General features: G+C 37.6%; 1 non-coding gene across 1 annotated transcript; it reads right to left on the bottom strand.

Moving 5' to 3' along the window:
* Window positions 1-8,061: 8,061 nt before the first annotated feature.
* On the bottom strand, window positions 8,062-8,132 carry TRNAG-CCC (transfer RNA glycine (anticodon CCC)). The gene has a single exon. It is a non-coding gene; the product is annotated as a tRNA-Gly (tRNA).
* Between the last annotated feature and the right edge of the window lie 11,162 nt (window positions 8,133-19,294).

Genomic DNA, 19,294 nt, shown 5'->3' with positions numbered 1-19,294 from the left:
ACGTTTACCGTATTTCTTTTTTAACGTGTCAATTGTGTTAGAATTTGCTACCACCGGGGCCAAGTCATTCCATTTATTAGCAACTGTACATGTGGAAAGCTACGCATTTAACGGTGGAAATTACGAAGTTGGATCTTTCACACATACATCTTTCTATATTTTTCTAAATCCAGTATTTCTTTTATTTCAAAATGGTGTGTGTGTGGCGGTAATAAGAAAAACACATTTTTAAATTTGAATAAGCTAGGGAAACAACGTTTGATTGATCAGATAAACATCACTCTTCTTAATATCTTAATATTGACAAATTGGTTGGTGCCTCTCTTTATGGGGGAATAAATATTCTTCATACTTTTCCCTGTGATTTAAGCCGACCTCTCTTTCTCATGTTATTTTCGAAGCCCGAAATTGGCCATTTCGCGAACTGGCAAATGTCCGAATTCCGAGCTTTCACGAAGTTTTGGCCGGCTCTTTATATCGATTCTTTATATATCCCTATATATCGATCCCTAACGTATCGATATCTCGATTCCTTTGTTTGTTAGGGTTGCCATAGCTAACCATAATTATAAATTGCCATAATTATCAGTATTAAAGAAAAATACGCCAACGTGGATATAACCCCGAATCGTAGGGATCGATATACATAGGGTCGAGCAATGCCCAGTGAAAACCCGAATTTTGGATATTAGCCGGTAAAGTGATCCGGCGAGTTCGCGAATTGACGATTTCGGGCATTAGCAGTAACATATATACACATATTTGTTCATTTTTAATTTACCAAACCAGCTCCAGAACAAAACAATCATTGGAGTTTAGCAATAGTTTAGCATCATTTATGTTTCATGCGAGAGTTTAGCATATTATCCATTTCTACCTCTTCCATATAGAAGTATTCCTTTCGGTGACATTGATATTTAAAAATTAAGACTAAAAATATGCTATTTCATAAATATCATATGAAGTTATCCAGTTGCATAAAATGAAATGCTACTTGATGTTTCATTAAAAATCAAATCAAATTTTTATTTAAAAAATGAGTCATTTAATAGAAATTAATTACCTTTTGGGCGAGGGAAAAACACCAACATAAATATACTCAAAATGGAAGAAATATCGGCTGGACGCGTTTTGGAAATGTATTAAGTTCCTTCTTCAGTAGTTGAGAGAAAAAGAACGCAGAGAATAGAAATTACTCCATATATAGCGAGACTCACTCGCTGTTCACGACAAAAAGTCGAAATTAAATGCATTTCATTTCAACTTTTTGTAACAAATATGGTTTGGTACGGATGTTTTGAACATTTGATTCTCTCCCCGTAATTCTTATCAGGGAAATAAATACAACCTCTGACAATATATAAAGTTCGGTGAATACTGTAGCATGAACGTAGATGAAATGTTAACGAAAGTTACCTTACTGTCCTTCGAAACAGTCACCTCACATTACTATGCACCGCTGAGATCTCTTATACATGTCCTGGAAACTTTGCAAGAAGTCTTCTTTTGGGATGGAGTTCACGTTTCATTGGATGTCAGGAATATCGTCAAATCTCTTTCCTTTCAAAGTGAGTTTGAGTCGTGGGAATAGGAAGGGAAAAGCCTGGAGGATTGAGATCTGGCGAGTATGGTGGATGTTCAATTTGCACCACCCTTTTTTTGCCAGAAACTGTTTGACGATATTGGCTGTGTGAGGGCGAGCATTGTCGTGAACAAGAAACCATGAACCTTGTTGTGCGTACTGAGGTCGTACCCTTCGTAGACGTTTCATGAAACGGGTCAAAATTTCAATGTACCACCTTGCAGCATTCATCGTCGTTCCCTCAGGTAGAAATTCCTTGTGGATTTTAGAACCAACGCACTAAACAAGCACTTTGTAAAACAAATCTTTCACGGAACACAAACGACGCTCAACTGAACAACGGTGACGGCAGATGGTCAACACCTGCCGCTACGCATGTGCAGCGTTTTGCTTCGCCAGTGTAGCCAGATCGGTCGTTCTGACTTCATTCACCGAACTTTATTGTCAGAGGTTGTAGATTTTTAACACAATTATCGACAGTTTCACGGCATCAAACTGCCCTTCAGCTAAACCGCGGAATGATATAAAATATGAGTGAAAATATGAATGAAATTATGAGTCGATACGGAACCTCTAACTAATTGGTATATGTTGGAATGTGCTTGTAATTTGGCGTGAAGTTTGTTTCTGTGAAATGCTGCCATCTCTGCCACAAGTTTTTCTAACTTTCTAACTATGAGTGAAGTGTAATTATTGAATGATTTATCGTTGTATACCTGTTGCTCTCTGTGGCGTGAGACCTTTTAATAGGGAGATCGGCTCGCATTTGCGCCTCGCAGTCGGTTAGCAACGCAGGAAACCAACTTCACTGTGATGACGGTGGGGCTCGAACCTGGATCTTCGCGATGCGAGTCCGTCACTATGACCACTCGACCACCATAGCGACCGATAAATATGCCGATATTTAGTTTTTGAAACATTATGTGATGTGAGGCATATTTTCACGTTTGTAAGAGATTTCAAACCCGTGACTTAATAAAATGAGCTACAAGGAAATAAATTTGTTTTACTTTTTATATCGGAAATGCACACAAAAAACATGTTTTTGTCAGTTAGGAACTGTTATTCTGAAAGTAACATTTCCATGCACGTGAAAAAATTCTGATATCTATTAGTATGAATACTCCGTAAAGAATTCCCACATAAATTCAGAAATGAGTTATTTCTCCCTGCTCTCTTCACTTTTTGATTCTGTCGTGAATACCACTGCACGTTTCGGACCGGGATCCATATCTGTCGCCATGGCTAGGACAGATATGAATCCCTTGTTATTTTTCATACTTTTTTTTGGATGGAAGCCTTTCGTTTCCATCTCCCATGTACCCCGCTTTCTTCTATACTTTTGTATAGTCCGATGTTTTACATTTCTAGAATATTTCACGTATTTGTTCAATTTTTTTTAAACTTTGTGTGTCTTTTGAATTTATTATTCAATTTTCCTGTTCCGTCTCTCAAATTCTCAGTATTATTTAGCATAATTTTTCTGGTTGCCAAATTGTGTTCCCATTTTTTCTCTGTTGGTTCAATAATGTTTAGTTCTCTAGTATGGACATATACACACACTTTCGGCACAACTCACGTCTGAAAGAGAGCAAAATGGTAATGAATTGCCCAATGACGGTATTGCAGGGTTGTGCTCGGTTTAAAAGAATACAGAGCGATGGTACCACTGCATTGTATCTGGGTGAACGTGTTGAAAGTTCCAGCACAAAGTCTACGTGAAGTGTGAAAATATTACGATTCAGTTTGAGGAGCAATTAAAGCAATTGCAGAAACTAGACGTCTGCTTTATGAGAAGCCTTCTTCAAATATTGATTCATCTGATAATTTCCTCTCAGTTTTTAAAAATGCTCTGCCACGTAATTTCTTCAAATATTTCGGAGAAGAGACTAAATAAAGAAGTTGTTTTTAAATGTTTGAAACTGAATCTCAAAATCCATTGCGATTCTGGAACGTTCGAAAGAACAGTTGTGCATTAAGTAGGCGTTGTGATCATTTGAATCTGGTGAGAGAATTTTAATTAAAAAGGTAAAATTGATGTATCTTTTACTTATTTTTTAATTAATAAGATAAGGAGCAATGACTGGGAAAAAAGAGATGAAGTAATGGGAAAATAATAAGGTGATGTTTTTAAATTTTAAGGTCATCATATCGTATTCTGAGGATATATTTTCATGTTTTTTAGGTCATAAATGCTTGCATATTTTCAAGATTTTTAGGTAATAAAAATACAAGCCTTAGTTATCACTATAAATGTTGCCCCATAAATTCAAAAATTGTTTAAAAATTCATTAAAATGATTATTCCCTGCATTAGCGACATGCAAACCTTACTTATCTAAGAGAAGACAATTAAAGATTCTGCAGGTTGCCTCTTCCATAAATTGCAAATAGTTTGAAAATCTATCAAAATCGAACGAAATTGTATGACTGGATTTTTGTTAATCTCTGGTGTGTCCGAAACGTTCTAAAAGCTTCAGCCGGCGATGCCAACATCGCAATAAAAACCTGTTGTGGCCGCCAATAACAAGAAAATTCCAAAATGAGCTATTGATCGTACAACCCGGCGTTTCATAGGACTCTGATTTACATATTTCCTTTGATTTGGCTTCTTGCTGCACCCTCTATCAACAACAATTTAAATTAATTTATCTCCTGTATCAAAAAAAAGAAATCTTCCTTAGTGTGTGAGAATAACTCTTTCACAAACTGCATTCGAATATACGAATTTCTTTAATTTTTCTAAATTTTTAAACTATTTACCAATTCTAACGAATCTTTGGTGTTTTTCTGAAAAAGGTACGAACTTTTATATACATAATACATGTAATATATTTAGCAGCTGTGCCAAATATGGAAACCTATATAGAATGCGAATATGTATTTAGTACATTTCACACAGATATCTTGACGTTCAGAATTCTCCCTCAATTTACATGCATTGATGTGAATTTTATAATTTGATAGAAAACTCTAATTAACGCGTATTAACGAATAATATTTATCTATTTTCCTACATTAGGTTTAAAAATTCTTGAAAAATCAAAACTGCATATTAGTTTCTCTTGCTTTTTTTTTCAGATATACGAAAAACATTATAATTATTTTTTTAATATGTATTTAAAAAAAACATGTTTTTGTTCAATTTTTATTTCTTTGTTTCGCCTCAAGCATTAAATAATGTTTTAACTTTAATGAAGTAGAACATTTCCATTGAAAACAGGTTCATCTTATAAAAGTTTTTGATTTCCTTATTAACTGAGATGCGTACAGGAAATAATTATAGTTTTTTTTTTCCGCACAAAAAATTCAAATTTTTTTTTCTGCTGGATATACAAATATTTAAAAAAAAGTGTTTTGAGGGAAACAAAAGACGTGGGAAAAAAGTTCTATTCTATAGCGCAAGTATAAAAAAAAAAATTCCATTCAATTTTCTTTTTCTGAATAAAATTGGTTTTTAGAAATTATTGATTTTTTTTTTGTTTTTTGCATCACTTAAATCTTTTTTTCAATTTTTTTTTTAATTATCCATTAGAAAAATTGCGGGAAAAAAAATTGATAGGAGTAAATATTATGTATATTATCAGAATATTTTTTCAAGTCATTAAAGAAAATTCATATCTGGTTTTAATAAGTGTATTTAAAAGTGTTTCGGAATATTTCAAGACAAATTTCCAACAGCGCATTTGAAAATTATGTAAGGTTTAATAAACAATCCATATTTACATTTGAATGCAGATAAAATATATTTTCCAATTTTTTTTCCGATTGATCTATTACAGGGAAAAGAATTATAATTATTTTTGGAACGAATTTTTAAAGCATTAATAAACCATTTTACGACTTCGGATCTTGAGGGCGGTTGAACGATTCTGCGGATGGCGAAACTGGAAGGATTAATTGGCTGAAAATTAATAAATGGAGGAAGTGATTGGGAACTTGATAGAGGAATAAATAATTTGACAACAAGTGGAAACACACTAAATAACAGAAATAGTTTGCGGACAGGTAAAAAATAATTGAGTAAATGCGAGAAATAAATTTCGGATGATCTTAAAAAAACGTGACAGAAGCAGTTTGAGGAGCGGAAAAAGAAACATCGGGAATAAGAGAGATAATTTGCGGAATGGCAAAAAATTAGACGGAAAAAATAATTTTGCGGAGCGGGAAAAAATAAATTGCTGACAGGGAAAAAATAAATTTCGATAAGGAAAAAATAAATGAAACAATGTACGAACCGCCAAAACATTAATTTCACAAATAGGAGAGGTACTTTGTGAGCCAGAAAAAAATTAAACGGCCAAAATAATTTGCGGACAGTCGAGAAATGAATGGAGCAATGTGCAGACCGGTAAAAAACTAATTTCGCAAATAGGAGAGATAATTTGTGAGCCAGCAAACAATTAAATTTTGAAATAATTTGCAGACAGGCAAAAAATAAATGAGAGACACATATTAGGGACAAGCAAAACAAATTTTTTTGCAAATAGGAGAGAGGATTTGTGGACTGGCAAAAAAGTAAACTGGAGAAGTAATTTGCGGATAGAAAACTCCACCACCGGACTTAACCCATTGTCGAGGTAACTTCCAACCCTAAATTCATAACTAGTGAACCGGATAAATCAAAAAAATGGAAGAAAGAGTTCGCGGACACCACTAAAAAGTAAATACAGAAAACGCATACAGCATAAATAATTTGCGGACCGGGAAAATACTTGAAAATATTTTCCGAGCTGGCAAAAAATAAATATATGACAGAAATAATTCACAATACTGCTAACGGGAGCAGGACAAAAACAAGTTCCTCAATATATAGGGACGGTATATTATTTAACTGAATCTTAAATTATTTAGCAATTTTATGAATTGTTGACCTCTGTTCTAGACTGAACAGGGAAATATTGGATAAGGAACAAATTTCTTACCAGGAATGACGAGTTGCAGTGGTCGTGTTTAAATGCTAATTTGCAGAATCGTGTTCGTTTTCGAAACGTTAAAGTGTGTTCCAGTTGCACGCAAAATTTTGTTCGCTGTATACAACTTTTAGCTGCAATACGGGACGTCTAAAATGTTTGTCGAAAAATCTGGAATTCATCTAATCATTTGGTTCCACTGAAAATCCAAACATATGCCACAGCAATTGCATTCGGGGCTGCAACTGCGAAAAATTCCGTCTTAGGAGAGGTACGATACTGTTTCTACGATGGACATTCCCCTTGACAATCCAGCTGGAAATTGCCCTGTGCGAGGGCAAAAAAAAACGGTATCCACAGACTCACACCGACACACAAGAAGGTCATTTTGTCCGTCTGGTTGGATCGCCGTGGAATAATCTTCTATGTCTTAATTCTGAAAAGATATATTTGTTGCTTCTTTTTTATCTGCATGTTGTTTTCCAGGCATTGCATTTCTGGCAAGAAAACTTTGTTCCTCACCTAATATATTATACATTGAATGACATATTGCATTGATATCATTACTTGACATCATAGATTTCCTACAGTAAATCTTTCTTTCTGTTTTATGAAGCATTTTACTGTTTTTTACTGGATTTTACAAACGTGTTTTGATGCCGTTTGAATATGTTTTTATCCGTCCAAACACTCTTACATGAATATAATACACACACTGACGCTAATTTTTCGCTCTCTTAAGCCCCGTTCACATGGGGAATAGAAAAAGCGGTTTTAAAACCCGCTTCAAGAATTTTCACCAATGACTGCTCTCCATTTCATTCCTTACGAAGGAAAAAAGTGATCAAGCGGGTACTTTGACCTTTGAAGACCGGACACACCCCGCTTCCCATCTCATAGAGATATCGAAGCGTTCCCGGAGGGTGGGTGTATCCGGAAAGTTTCATTATAAAAACAAAACATTGTCGCCTCATACGAAGGCAACCAAAAAAAAATATATGAAGACGATCGTCAATCTAAAATCATATGACAAGTGATTAAACTCGAAACATCAAACGCCAATCGACAATCGAAATTATAAATAAGATTATACGATGATAGCCCTCCTATAAGAATCTTGCCATCGTCTGTTATAATCGAATGATTGTCAATAATCTAAATCTAATGATTGTCAATAATAAATATAAAATTTCGAATCGCAGAGTAAATCAGCTAATCACAGCCATCCATTGTCCAGCTCCCGCATATCAGTTCGATTGTCGGTATCCAGTAGTGAATCGGTCTAGTATCGGTCCACCCTTGTCTAGGCCGCAAGTTGTAAATCATCGCCTGGCTGCCGCTCTCTCGCGAGGGCGGGTGCGTGACGTCAGTATCAAGCGAGTACTAGAACTCCCAATGCTACCGCAATATTTGCACACGTGAACGGGGCATTAGAGGTCACTGTGATCGCTTACGGAAATTTCGACCCCACCCACCCACCCACGATTCGTCGCTGATTTCCGTGTTTCATTTTTTTGATTCTCCGACTGTCTTGGCTCAGCACGGAGTGAAAAAATGATATTCACAGTGCGCCGACCGGGAATCGAACCCGGGACGCGAGAACGGGAATCTTGCATGATACCACTACACCAGCGACGCGACGGGCTCGCTCCCTGTACCTTTCGCCCCTGACATTTCTTTTGCCCTGCACGTGTGAGTGATCATGTGAGTAACAGTACTAGTAATCAAGTTATTTACCGGATCAGCGACCAAGTGAGTGACCGTATGACAGACCGAGTGGCTGACTGTATGAGTGTCGAAGGTGCGTGCCTAATGAGCTACCGTGTGATTGACCAAGTGCGTGACCGTATGGCAGACCGAGTGGCTGACTGTATGAGTGTCGAAGGTGCGTCCCTAATGAGTGACCGTGTGCTGATTGAGTGAGTGGGACATTTCTAATGGACATTTCAGTTTCGACATTTCACACACTTTGTATGAATATAATGAGTAGATTGCGCAGAAAAAAAAATTAATACATATATATATTTTTTATTTCTCAGTGAAATCATGATGTAACGATATTTTACTGATAAAATACAGTATAAATATTGCATACGGTCACTCCCTTGGTCACTCATAAGACCACTCACATTCATAAAAGCACTCATTTGACCAGTCATGCAGTCACTCATACTGTCATCCATTTGACCAGTCATGCTGTCACTCATATTGTCATTCATTTGACCAGTCATGCAGTCACTCATACTGTCATCCATTTGACCAGTCATGCTGTCACTCATATTGTCATTCATTTGACCAGTCATGCAGTCACTCATACTGTCATCCATTTGACCAGTCATGCTGTCACTCATATTGTCATTCATTTGACCAGTCATGCAGTCACTCACTTGGTCATTAATATTGTCATTCACTAAACCATACAGTCACTCAATTGATCATTTATATGGTTGTTCAGTCAACCATGCAATCACTCACACTCACTCAAATGATCACTTACTTGATCACTCATACAGTAACTCACGTGGTCACATACAGTATCTCACGTGGTCATTCATACAGTAACTCACGTGGTCACTCATACAGTAACTCACGTGGTCACTCATACACTCATTCACTTACTCATACACTCATTCACTTACTCATACGGCCAATTACTCACTTTCATAGTCACTCACCCAATCACTTATTCGCGCACACAATCACTCTTCTACTCACTCGGTCACTCATCCGTTCAGTCATACGGTCAAGGCAGAAGAAATGTCGGAGACGAAATTCTCGGATCCCGTTGCAATCACTATTTCAACTTCTCTCATTTGAAAGAAATAATATCGAAATTGATTTCATTCATTTTCCTAAAATTTACCCCCCCCCCCCCCTTGGCCTCCAGAGAAAGAATCTCCCAAGCGCAATACATTCCAAGCAACACTAAATTATTTCGCGAAAACGATTGCATTGATCAATTCCTCAGGCATCAAACGCAAGAGCAAAAAACATGCCAGAATATTTATTGTGTCGCTCACAAACTTCAGGATTACATGATCCATCAATGTCTACATGCATTTCTTTTACCCCTCCTACAGTATGTATCTCTTCATTAATCATGATATTCCTCAGGAATATGAATATGCTGCAAAGAAGAGAGAAGGAAGAGCAAAAAAAAAAAAAAAAGATTACATATACGCACATACATGTTGAATTCCTTGGAGAATGTCAAACGGGAAAAAAGAAATGAATAAGTAATCACTGAATAGAACTTTTTCGAATAATATTTTGTCATACAGAGAGTGATGTCCAAAGAAATATGGAAACAAAAATGGTCCAAAGCTTCTTATACTTCCAGTATTTGATATATAAATGGATTTCGACTCGGAAACCATACCATTCGCGCACTGTATATTTTTTGATGCAAAATAAATGCGTATGACTTTGAACCATGCATAATAAATCTTGCTTCAAACCTGAAATTTATAAGCTATCGGAAGGGCATTTTTTTATTCACATTATCATGAGAATTTATGCATGTGAAGTTGATATAAAAGTTTGCGTTTTGAAATATTTTTTTCAGATGTGCATTATAATTACATGTAATGTCCTAAATGAATAAGATAACGGTATTAGAAGTTGAACTATTTGTAAGGCTTTGGAGACTTTAATTTTACAGGTAAAGAATGAAGAAAATGCGAATGATCTCGTAATAATGGCGCTAGATATGCAAATAGGAAACGTACATTCATAAATTGTTTAGAAATTCATAAAAACCGATTATAATGGTATTTTAGAATGCAGTTTTGGGAAAAAAAGTTATTTTTCCCGAAGTGGGATTTCTTTGGTACAGGAAAAATTCAATTTTTTGTCGACAGACGGCACTGTCCTGATTGAACATTGGATTTTCTTCGTTGAGATGAAACAATTTCACCGAGAAAGTGTCTTGTCATGTCAGCACCATTGCCAGCATCACAATGGAAACCTTATGTAGAATCGAACAACAGGGAAAATGCAGAAATGAGCTGCACACCCTGCATTTTATAGGAATCTAACTTGCGTATTTCGATTACAAATATAAATAAACGGCCACAACAGGCAACATGACCAATGAGGTGGCTGGAAAAAAAGATGCCCATAACAAATATGGATGTCACATATTTCCAAACTACAGCAACGTGATCAAAACCAATTACCGCCAAATCCCGAAAAGCGGTTAATTCGCGACTGGGTTGACATTTCGCAAATTGGTAAAGAGTTTTGGCCAAATTCCGAATTGGAGAAATGATTTCTATTACTGGTGGCCGTTCCGCGAAGTGGTCATAGATCCCTGCTCAATGTGCTGATGTAAGATGGCCCGGTAAGAGCCAAATCCATTTTTTAAATAGCCAACGTGTGATATACGCATATGTATGGCAGCTGTATTGGATTAGCTCCATGTGGTAAGAGAAAAAAAAAGTGGAATTTTTGAGAGAAAATAACTGTAAAAATAATTGCATAAACACATAAATTTTGGGGGGAAAATGATTACCATATCGTGACTGTTGTTTGATGGTTGTTAATCATAACTAACGTGGATATAATAATCACAAAAAAATACGCCAACTTCGCGATGATGCGAATAATGTCTTTTGTTATCAGACATTGGCCAGGGATCACCGGCCACTTCGCGGATCGACCGATTTCGAGCTTTGACGGTAACATATATGTGATTAAATATGATGTAGGCCTACTGCCCATAAAAGAATATGGTAGTCTTATCAAAGTATGGATAGCTTCGCCATTAAAATCCACTATGTTTATTTAACTTCTTTTTAAACCTGCCAATTGTGTTAAATTCATGACCCCCGGAGGTAACTTGTTTCATTTTTTCAACATCCCTGCGACACCGCAGCCTGGAATTGCTCCTTACTAAACGATACCGGAGTCCCTTTGTCGAAGCAGTTGATTGACGATGTATTAATAACTCGTGCTCCATTTTATCCATCCCGTTGGAAATTTTAAACACTTCGATCATAACACCATCTTCCCAGACACCCGCATTCCTGAAATGTAAACACATTCAACAAAGCAAGTTGCTCTTCATAGCTCAGGCTTTGTGTGCCGACAAGAGTGCGTTGATGCTCTTCCCTTTATATATAACCAAGTCTATATCCCTCTAAAACCTCCACTTTTGGACACATTTTTTTTGATGCAAGCAAAAAAAAATTGTTCCACTTTTCGTCGATGGGGGGGGGGGGGGATGTTGCACAAATGGAAATCACTTCAAATATATGCAAATCAGGGTCTTATAATATGCAGGGTTTAAGTCGGAATTTCCTTGTTACTGGTTCTTTCATGAGTCGGAGATGTTGGCATTCGGGGATGAAACACTTTTGGTGAAGTTATGGCCCGCCACTCTATCTCAACGAAGAGGTATGAGCACCCGATGAAGCTGCACGAACGTTTTGGTCGCAGAAAAAATTGAAAAGATCCAAGTCTAATTACTCATGTGGCACTCCATTGAAAAAAAAGTAGAATTTTTTTTTTGTACCACACACATCCCCCTTCATGAGAATAACTTTTCCGCAAATCGCATTCAAGTATACCACATTCCTTCAATTTCTATGAAATATCAATCTATTTACTAATGTATGGGACACCCAGTACAGACACAATGCTTCAACGAAGGCATTTTTTTCCCATAAAGCCACTTTTCCAGGTGCGTTGAACACATTTCGACATGATTGCTAAATTTTCCACTCACGCCAATTCACAACTGTATGTTTGAACTCCTGCATCAATAATTATTGAAAACACAACAACTACATTTCCGATAAAAATTTTCCCGGTAATGTAGTTCTGTCCAGTTAACCATACAAATGGAACTACCTACATATGACACGATGGCAGCGCGCGTGTAGATTGATAAATGCGTTTTTCCTGGTAGAATTGTCTACAGAAGAAAAATGCACTTCTTTTCTAAAATAATGAAAGAAATCCGTATCTTTCAACAACAAGGCTGCACACGAAGAGGTCTCCCTTCAAGATGATCGATGACGCAGCTGAAAATGACATTGCAGAAAGAAATAAATCACACATCTTTAGTGAATTTTCGGTGAACTCGCATCTCATGCCTTTGCAGTCGACAGCACCGTCTTTCCACTCCCAAGTATAGCAGCAGGTGTCCAAACCCGGGACATACATCGTATGACAGCTCCAAGTTTCACCAGGAAACAGCTATTATCCTAGTGACTTTCAACAGAGAATATCATATTTCGAATTTCATCTTAACTTCGACCGACTAATCCTGATCTAAAATGTTATAAACCACTCACGAAACGTGATTGAATTTTGAACATACTCCGATCTTATTCATAGATGTAACATCATCCCTTAATGAATATATTTCCTTTGTACAAAATCGATTAGAATTTTAAGTCCTCCTGTTGTTTTGAAGATTTTTCTTGAGCATTTCACGCTCTTTGATACGTCACCCTGTATACCTAGGACAAGAAATAACCATGGACAACGGAATTATTAATGAAATAAACAGAAGAATCAAGATCGGATGGAGCACTTTTGGCAGAAATTGTGTAGGTCGGAAGAGCCACTTGCCATTATGCCTGAAAAGAAAAGAAGTGTTTAACCAGTGTGTGCTACCAGCACTGAATTACGGAGCTGAAACTCGGATACTCACAAGCAAGACGATGCACAGGCTACGAACAACACAATAGAGAATGGGAAGATGCATGTAATCTTCAGAAGGAGAGAAAGGAAACGAATCACTTGGATAAGAAGCCCCATAAAGGTATATGATATCATAAAAAGAATTAAACGTTTATAATGGAAACAGGCTGGACATATTTCAAGAACACAGGATAGACCACAAGTATTCTGGATTGGTAACCCCATGGTGTTAAACGCCCGAAAAGGCGTCCAAACGCAAGATGGATCGACCAGATCCGAAAAATCGACTGGAGTCAACTGGATGGCAAACACAGGAGGCAGAGTAAAATGGAGAAGTTTAGGGGAGATCTCCATCTACGTTTACCAACCGTCCTCCTTTTCGATGTCATTTCAAGCGTCTTCCTACGTTTCGGAAAACTCGACTTTTCGTCCTCCTTTTCAAGTTTCCGGAATTATTTTTTAATTTTTTTTTTCGGGGGAAGTTTTTTTTCTCCAGGTTGAAACATATTTCTTCAATAATATAAGTGTTTCTGTGGTTTTTCCCCCCACATGCATTCAACAATGGCCGTCGAAATTCCCGGAATTTCTTCTGTTCCGGTTTTTTTAGCGGTTCTGCTTAAGTGTTGGGAAAAGTTATTGGTGTGGCCGGTTTTATCTGTCGAAATAGTGGTAACGTCTATCGGGGAGATGGGGATAAATGACGTCACTAAGGTTGCGTGAGCAGACGTCCTCCATTCTTAGTCTTCGGATTTAGTAACCCTACCTTCATAAAGTAGTAGACAGAAAATGGTTGATGATGATGAACAGATCATTTGTGACAAACTGGTAAATTTTTAATGGATATTTTAGGTAAAAAGTAGTCACTAAAGCCCCCCCCCCCTTCTATACCATATTTTGATACTATATCAAAAACTATTTTGATACTTCATTTTCTTCGCTCTACAAATTCCAAATTTCTGTGATAAGTAAGCCACAGCTTATAGAATTCGTATTTTCGAAAATGATCTCAATTAATTTGACGTATACTGACTCTGTGAGTACAGCACAGACTGTAAATTTTATTATATTTTATTTGACACTCCTCTTATACACGTACACTCACACACTCAACTATCACATACAAAACAGTTTCTTTAACTTCTTCATCAAGCTGGAACGGAGAAGCTTATAGGAGTCTTAAAGACTTGGTACGCCCAGAGAAAATCTATCTACCTCAGTCATAGAGCCCCCCCCCCCCTGCCCCCAAATTCCTTGTTTGGTGGCAAAATATAGCAGTTTATCCGAAGATGATGTTACTCTTCGTTTTCTGTGCGAAGATTTTCGAGAGTTGGCTGATGCAAAGATTAATTCAAAAAAGATAGAAACAATTCAAACAAACGTCCTCTCACTGTGAGAGGACGTGGGGTTCGATTTCCCACAAGGGCAGTTAAATTTTCTCTCTTTCCTAAATTCACCTTCGCATCAGGCAGGTGTTAAAAACCTTCGTATAACAATTTAATTCATGTTTTTGATCAGGGAGGACGTTGCGTCCCTATTGGCCCAATACGGCTATGAATGTGTCCATGCCTTGTCCTTTTTACGTGGCTTTTGTTTTGTCTTTTAAATGTACTTTGTGTATGTTTTTGCAAATACAAATTTTCGGGTCCCTAAGCTAACATGAATTTTCAAGTCGTTTTGCATACTTTGAGGAATTGTTACTGAGTATTTTCCGGTCATCGCTATGCATGGATACTTCCATGAATGCATGCTTTTGCAGTCAGCAGCACCGCCTCTCCTCTCTGGAGTTTAGCAGTAGGTGTCCAAACAAGGGACACACGTCGCATGACAGCTCCTAGTTTCACCAGGGAAACAGCCCTAGTGACTTTCAACAGAGAATATCATATTTCCGAATTTCATTTCCACGCAGACATTAATCCTGATCGAAAATTTTCAAAGCCACTCGTGAAATGTGGTTGGATTTAGAACATACTGGCATGTCATTCGTAGTTATAACATAATTTACTTCAAATTGTACAGCTCTTTTCACAGAAAATGGATTAGAATTTTCGATGCGCTTTAAATGTTGTCGTGATAGATACAATTTTTCTCGTCCCTTTCATGCTTTTTTGGTATAGTATTTTTACAAATTATTACATTTTTTGCAGATGTATTTCAGCTAGTAAATACCTCGGTAACTTTCAGCAGCAGATATTCAAAACATGCGATACTATGGCCTTTTATTCACTGTCACGCAAATTTGCATACGGTTTCTTCTTCTTTCCCTCAGATTACATTTGCATGCATGGTTTGTTCTTTTTCTTCGGATAAATTTCAACAGGAATGTCGCATTAACACAATTGAATAATCGACGTTTGCGTGTACCCAAAATTCCGAAACGTTCACGGCTATACGCGTTTCGGAACTATATGAAGTTCCTTCATCAGTAGCAGAAACAAAGAAGAAAGAAAAATATTGAAACTCCTTATAGCGGGAGTTACTCGCTGTTGTAGACAAGAGTCAAATTCAAAATGAACCGGCAACAAAAGAGTAGTAGCAAGAGGACGGAAAAAAGAAAAATGGCGGAGCCAATCGCAACCGAGAACGTGATAGTGATGCTGATGGAGAATTATTGTAGAAACTGTTGCCAGATTTTTGAGAAGGGTGGTGTGCTAGATAGGTCGTTGAGCAACTGGTTTGTGTTTTTGTTGATGTGGAATGATTCGAAGAAATCCAAGTCAGACAGTGAGGGACATGGATGATGATTTTGGATGATTTTGGCAGAAGAGAAATCAAATTTATTGTCAAAGGAACAGCAGTGTTGGGGTATGGGTGAGCGGTTAAAGTCTTGTTTGCTTACGTATCTTCTATGCTCATTTAAACGCAAACGTTGATTATTCAATCGTATTATCAAACCCAAAAGGTAATTCATTTCTATGTCGCATTAACGTTTGCGGTGTGGCCATTTCGAAACGCGTGTTTGCGTCTCATGTTAGACTATGCATTCTTTGATGACAATTGTTTATATTGGTGAGTGCTATCACCTCTTTTCGCTCTTTTCTGAATCCCCCTGTATATATAATTGATTTATTCTGTGTGCTAGTCTGTACGTCTGCGTGTATAAGTTCTCTATACAAATCTGCAATTTTAGATCTATCGTCGCCAAATTTTGTATGTATACCAAGCGGGACCCGATTTGAACCATTGGTTAATTTAAAAGTTCGCCAAGCTGTGAAAATGCCCGAAATGGGCATTCACCAATCACTTTTCGGAATGTTTACTTTGGTTACCGTGGTTCTCAAACAATGCATTTCACTTGGTTTTTCACTTTTTCATTGAAGAAAACCCGGAAAGCGCCGGATATTATAGCTTGTACATTAATAAATTTAAATTGAATTTAAAATTTTGCAGCGAATGGCAGAATTTTCGCATATGTGGCCAGTATACAGAAATGTCTGTGCACCCATCTGCTATAGATATTGTACAAGTATATGTGTATATATGCCTCTGCATATCCCATAAATCCAAACCGTATTGTCAAAAAAAATAATTGAACGTATTCAAATCCTAAATTAAAAGCTTAATTTAGTGGTGAACTAATTATGCTTCAGTGCAAAAGTAATCTTAGTAAAAATTTAGCAGTAACGTAATTGTGTGTGGAATATCTCACTCATTATGATTCAATAAACAGAGTATTATACCTTCGCAGCTGTAGGAATTCACTTCATTGAATCGTGGAATTTCGCACTAATCTTAGCGGAATTGGTGCCAGGAATTCATTTTCGCTTCCAAGATGTAGCGCTAATACCTGCCAAAGATTCACAATTGCATTCGTGCAGGAGGCCAAGTATCGAAAGCCACGGCAGGAAATTTGAATCATATCGGTGCGGGCGCTGTTATTATTGTTATTATCAGGCACCTGCTGTCAGAAATTCCTCTAATAACACGCGTTATTGCATTCCCAGATGCAGTAAGACTCGCGACAAGTGTTTACCCGGACGTTTTATGCTCAATGCTGTCGGCACTCACGCCTTCATGGGTCCAGAGTAAAATCGCCTCTCGTTCGAAGTGTGTGTGTGTGTGTGTGTGCATTAAAACGGGGTGGGGAGCGTTGGTGAAGGAAAGTATATGGTCAGTACCAATTGTCCGTCTTACGCTCGCTAAACACGAAATGATGTTGGCGTCGTCTATCATTGGTGACGGTTGACCAATAATGTACATTCGGCATCCGCCACAGACATTGCAGCAGAATTGCTTCCTCTCACGCACACAGAATTGAGATTCCCCCGCATTAATTAGAGAGTCCATTTCGCTCCGGTGTATCGTTTATGCATATGTATCTGCTCGGGTTTCTGGCACTCTCTCGCCACTAATGAAGAGAATTTGGAATTACTCCTATGGAAATCGTTATCATCGGAATTTTAATTCCGGATTTTTACGATGAATTTATGATTATCGTTAGAAACATGCTTTGAACGTATGTAATAAATTCTGGTGGCCATCTCACCATGCGGGGTGTTATCCCACTCGTTCATTTTGTAAAGCCATCCTGAAAAAGAAATAAAATTAACGATATTTCCAAATATTTTCCAGAGATTTTTCAAAACGTCAGACATAATACAGGGTGTTTTAAAAATAATCACCAGATTTGAAATGCGTGTATTATGAAAAATATTGAATATAGACACTTAAAATTTTATATTACCTGCTAACCATAAAGTTTTTTTACAAACCACATTAAAGTTGCTCAATATGACCACCTTGGGATGCATGGCATATGTCTATACTGTTGTCAAATTCGTCCCAGGCTTATGTTTGTATCCACAGCTTCCAACAGCCACGGCTGCTGTTATGCGTGTCTTCAGTTCGGCTAATGTAGCTGGAAGGGGAGGCCCATATAAACGTAGTCTTATAAACGTAGTCTGGTGGTGCCCCGTCCTGCTGGAAAATGAAGTCATCCGAATCTGCTTCTAACTGTGGGAAAAGCAAATCTTGACAGACACTGAAGTGGCGGCCGAAGGAGGAATGTCAGCGCTACCTGTTGGCAACTGCGTGAAACTCGAGATTTCTCTTTTTCTACCTATACAATATTCGATCGAAACGGATTAAAAGCTAAATAGTTATGATTGTTTTTAAATCGGATGATTCTTTTTGAAGCACCCTGTATATATCACGATAAATTTGATAAATCTTTAATTACATAATAGTAATCGATTATTATGCATAATCGCCGATTGTAAACCTAGTTCTATAAATACGACCTAAGGGAAACTTTTGAGCTCGCTCATGTGACCCGCGCTGCAGTTTCGCATCAGTTCAGTGGCCTCAAGATTTATTCTCACAACACTTGAGTGGCCCCGCAATTTATTCTCACATCACTTGAGTGGCCCCGCAATTTATTCGCACATCAATCAAGTGGTGCGAGTCACAATTATAGGCCGCACAAGAGGGTCTCGTCATATTTTATTTGATCATTTTTGTCGCACCACGGTTATTTTCTGCACAAGAGGGATAATTAGACCGGGACTTACCCTTTTTATCTCTTTTTTTCGCCAGTCGAGTTGAAAGCTGAGATGCGGTTGAGACTGTCCACTTATTTGATGATGTAGAGGAGAGTGTGCACAAGGTGATGCACAGCAAGAGGATGAAAATATTTGATCATTTGATAATTTTTTGATCATTTTAGTCGCGCCATGGTCATTTTTTGCACACGAGGGCTAATTAGATCAGGACTTAAAATTTATTGACGATTCCAAACGGCAGACCGGTATTTCTATACTTATCGAGAGGTTGGTGCGCTAACCGCTTGATGTGGAACTCCCAGCTGTAGCAATGTTTGCTGTGGTCATGTCGCCATTTCTGCTGCACCCCTGTGCCAGGAAAGTTTTTTTTCTGACAAGGACGAACAGAGTATCGAACTCGCGACACCTACAAACATCCTCTGGTGCTTCAGGCGAGTATCTTATCGACTTGGGCTACCGCGCCCCCCTCGACATATTTATAGATAGATTTCCGGAGCACGTAAGTGTCCCGCGGCCCGTTTGCAGATCACTTGAGTGACCTGATTCACAGTTCTAGATCATTCAAGCGGCCCTTGGTTTTGGTAAATAAAATATCCCCTTCATGAGAGAATAACTTTTCGCAAGCCGCATTTTCAAATACTGCATAGGGGT

Source organism: Pholcus phalangioides, unplaced genomic scaffold (assembly GCF_987345545.1).
Source record: "Pholcus phalangioides strain wild (caught in Gottingen) unplaced genomic scaffold, Ppha-v1.0 ptg000008l_1, whole genome shotgun sequence".
Classification (NCBI taxonomy): Eukaryota; Metazoa; Arthropoda; class Arachnida; order Araneae; family Pholcidae; genus Pholcus; species Pholcus phalangioides.
This window is presented reverse-complemented; position numbering and strand designations above follow the sequence as displayed.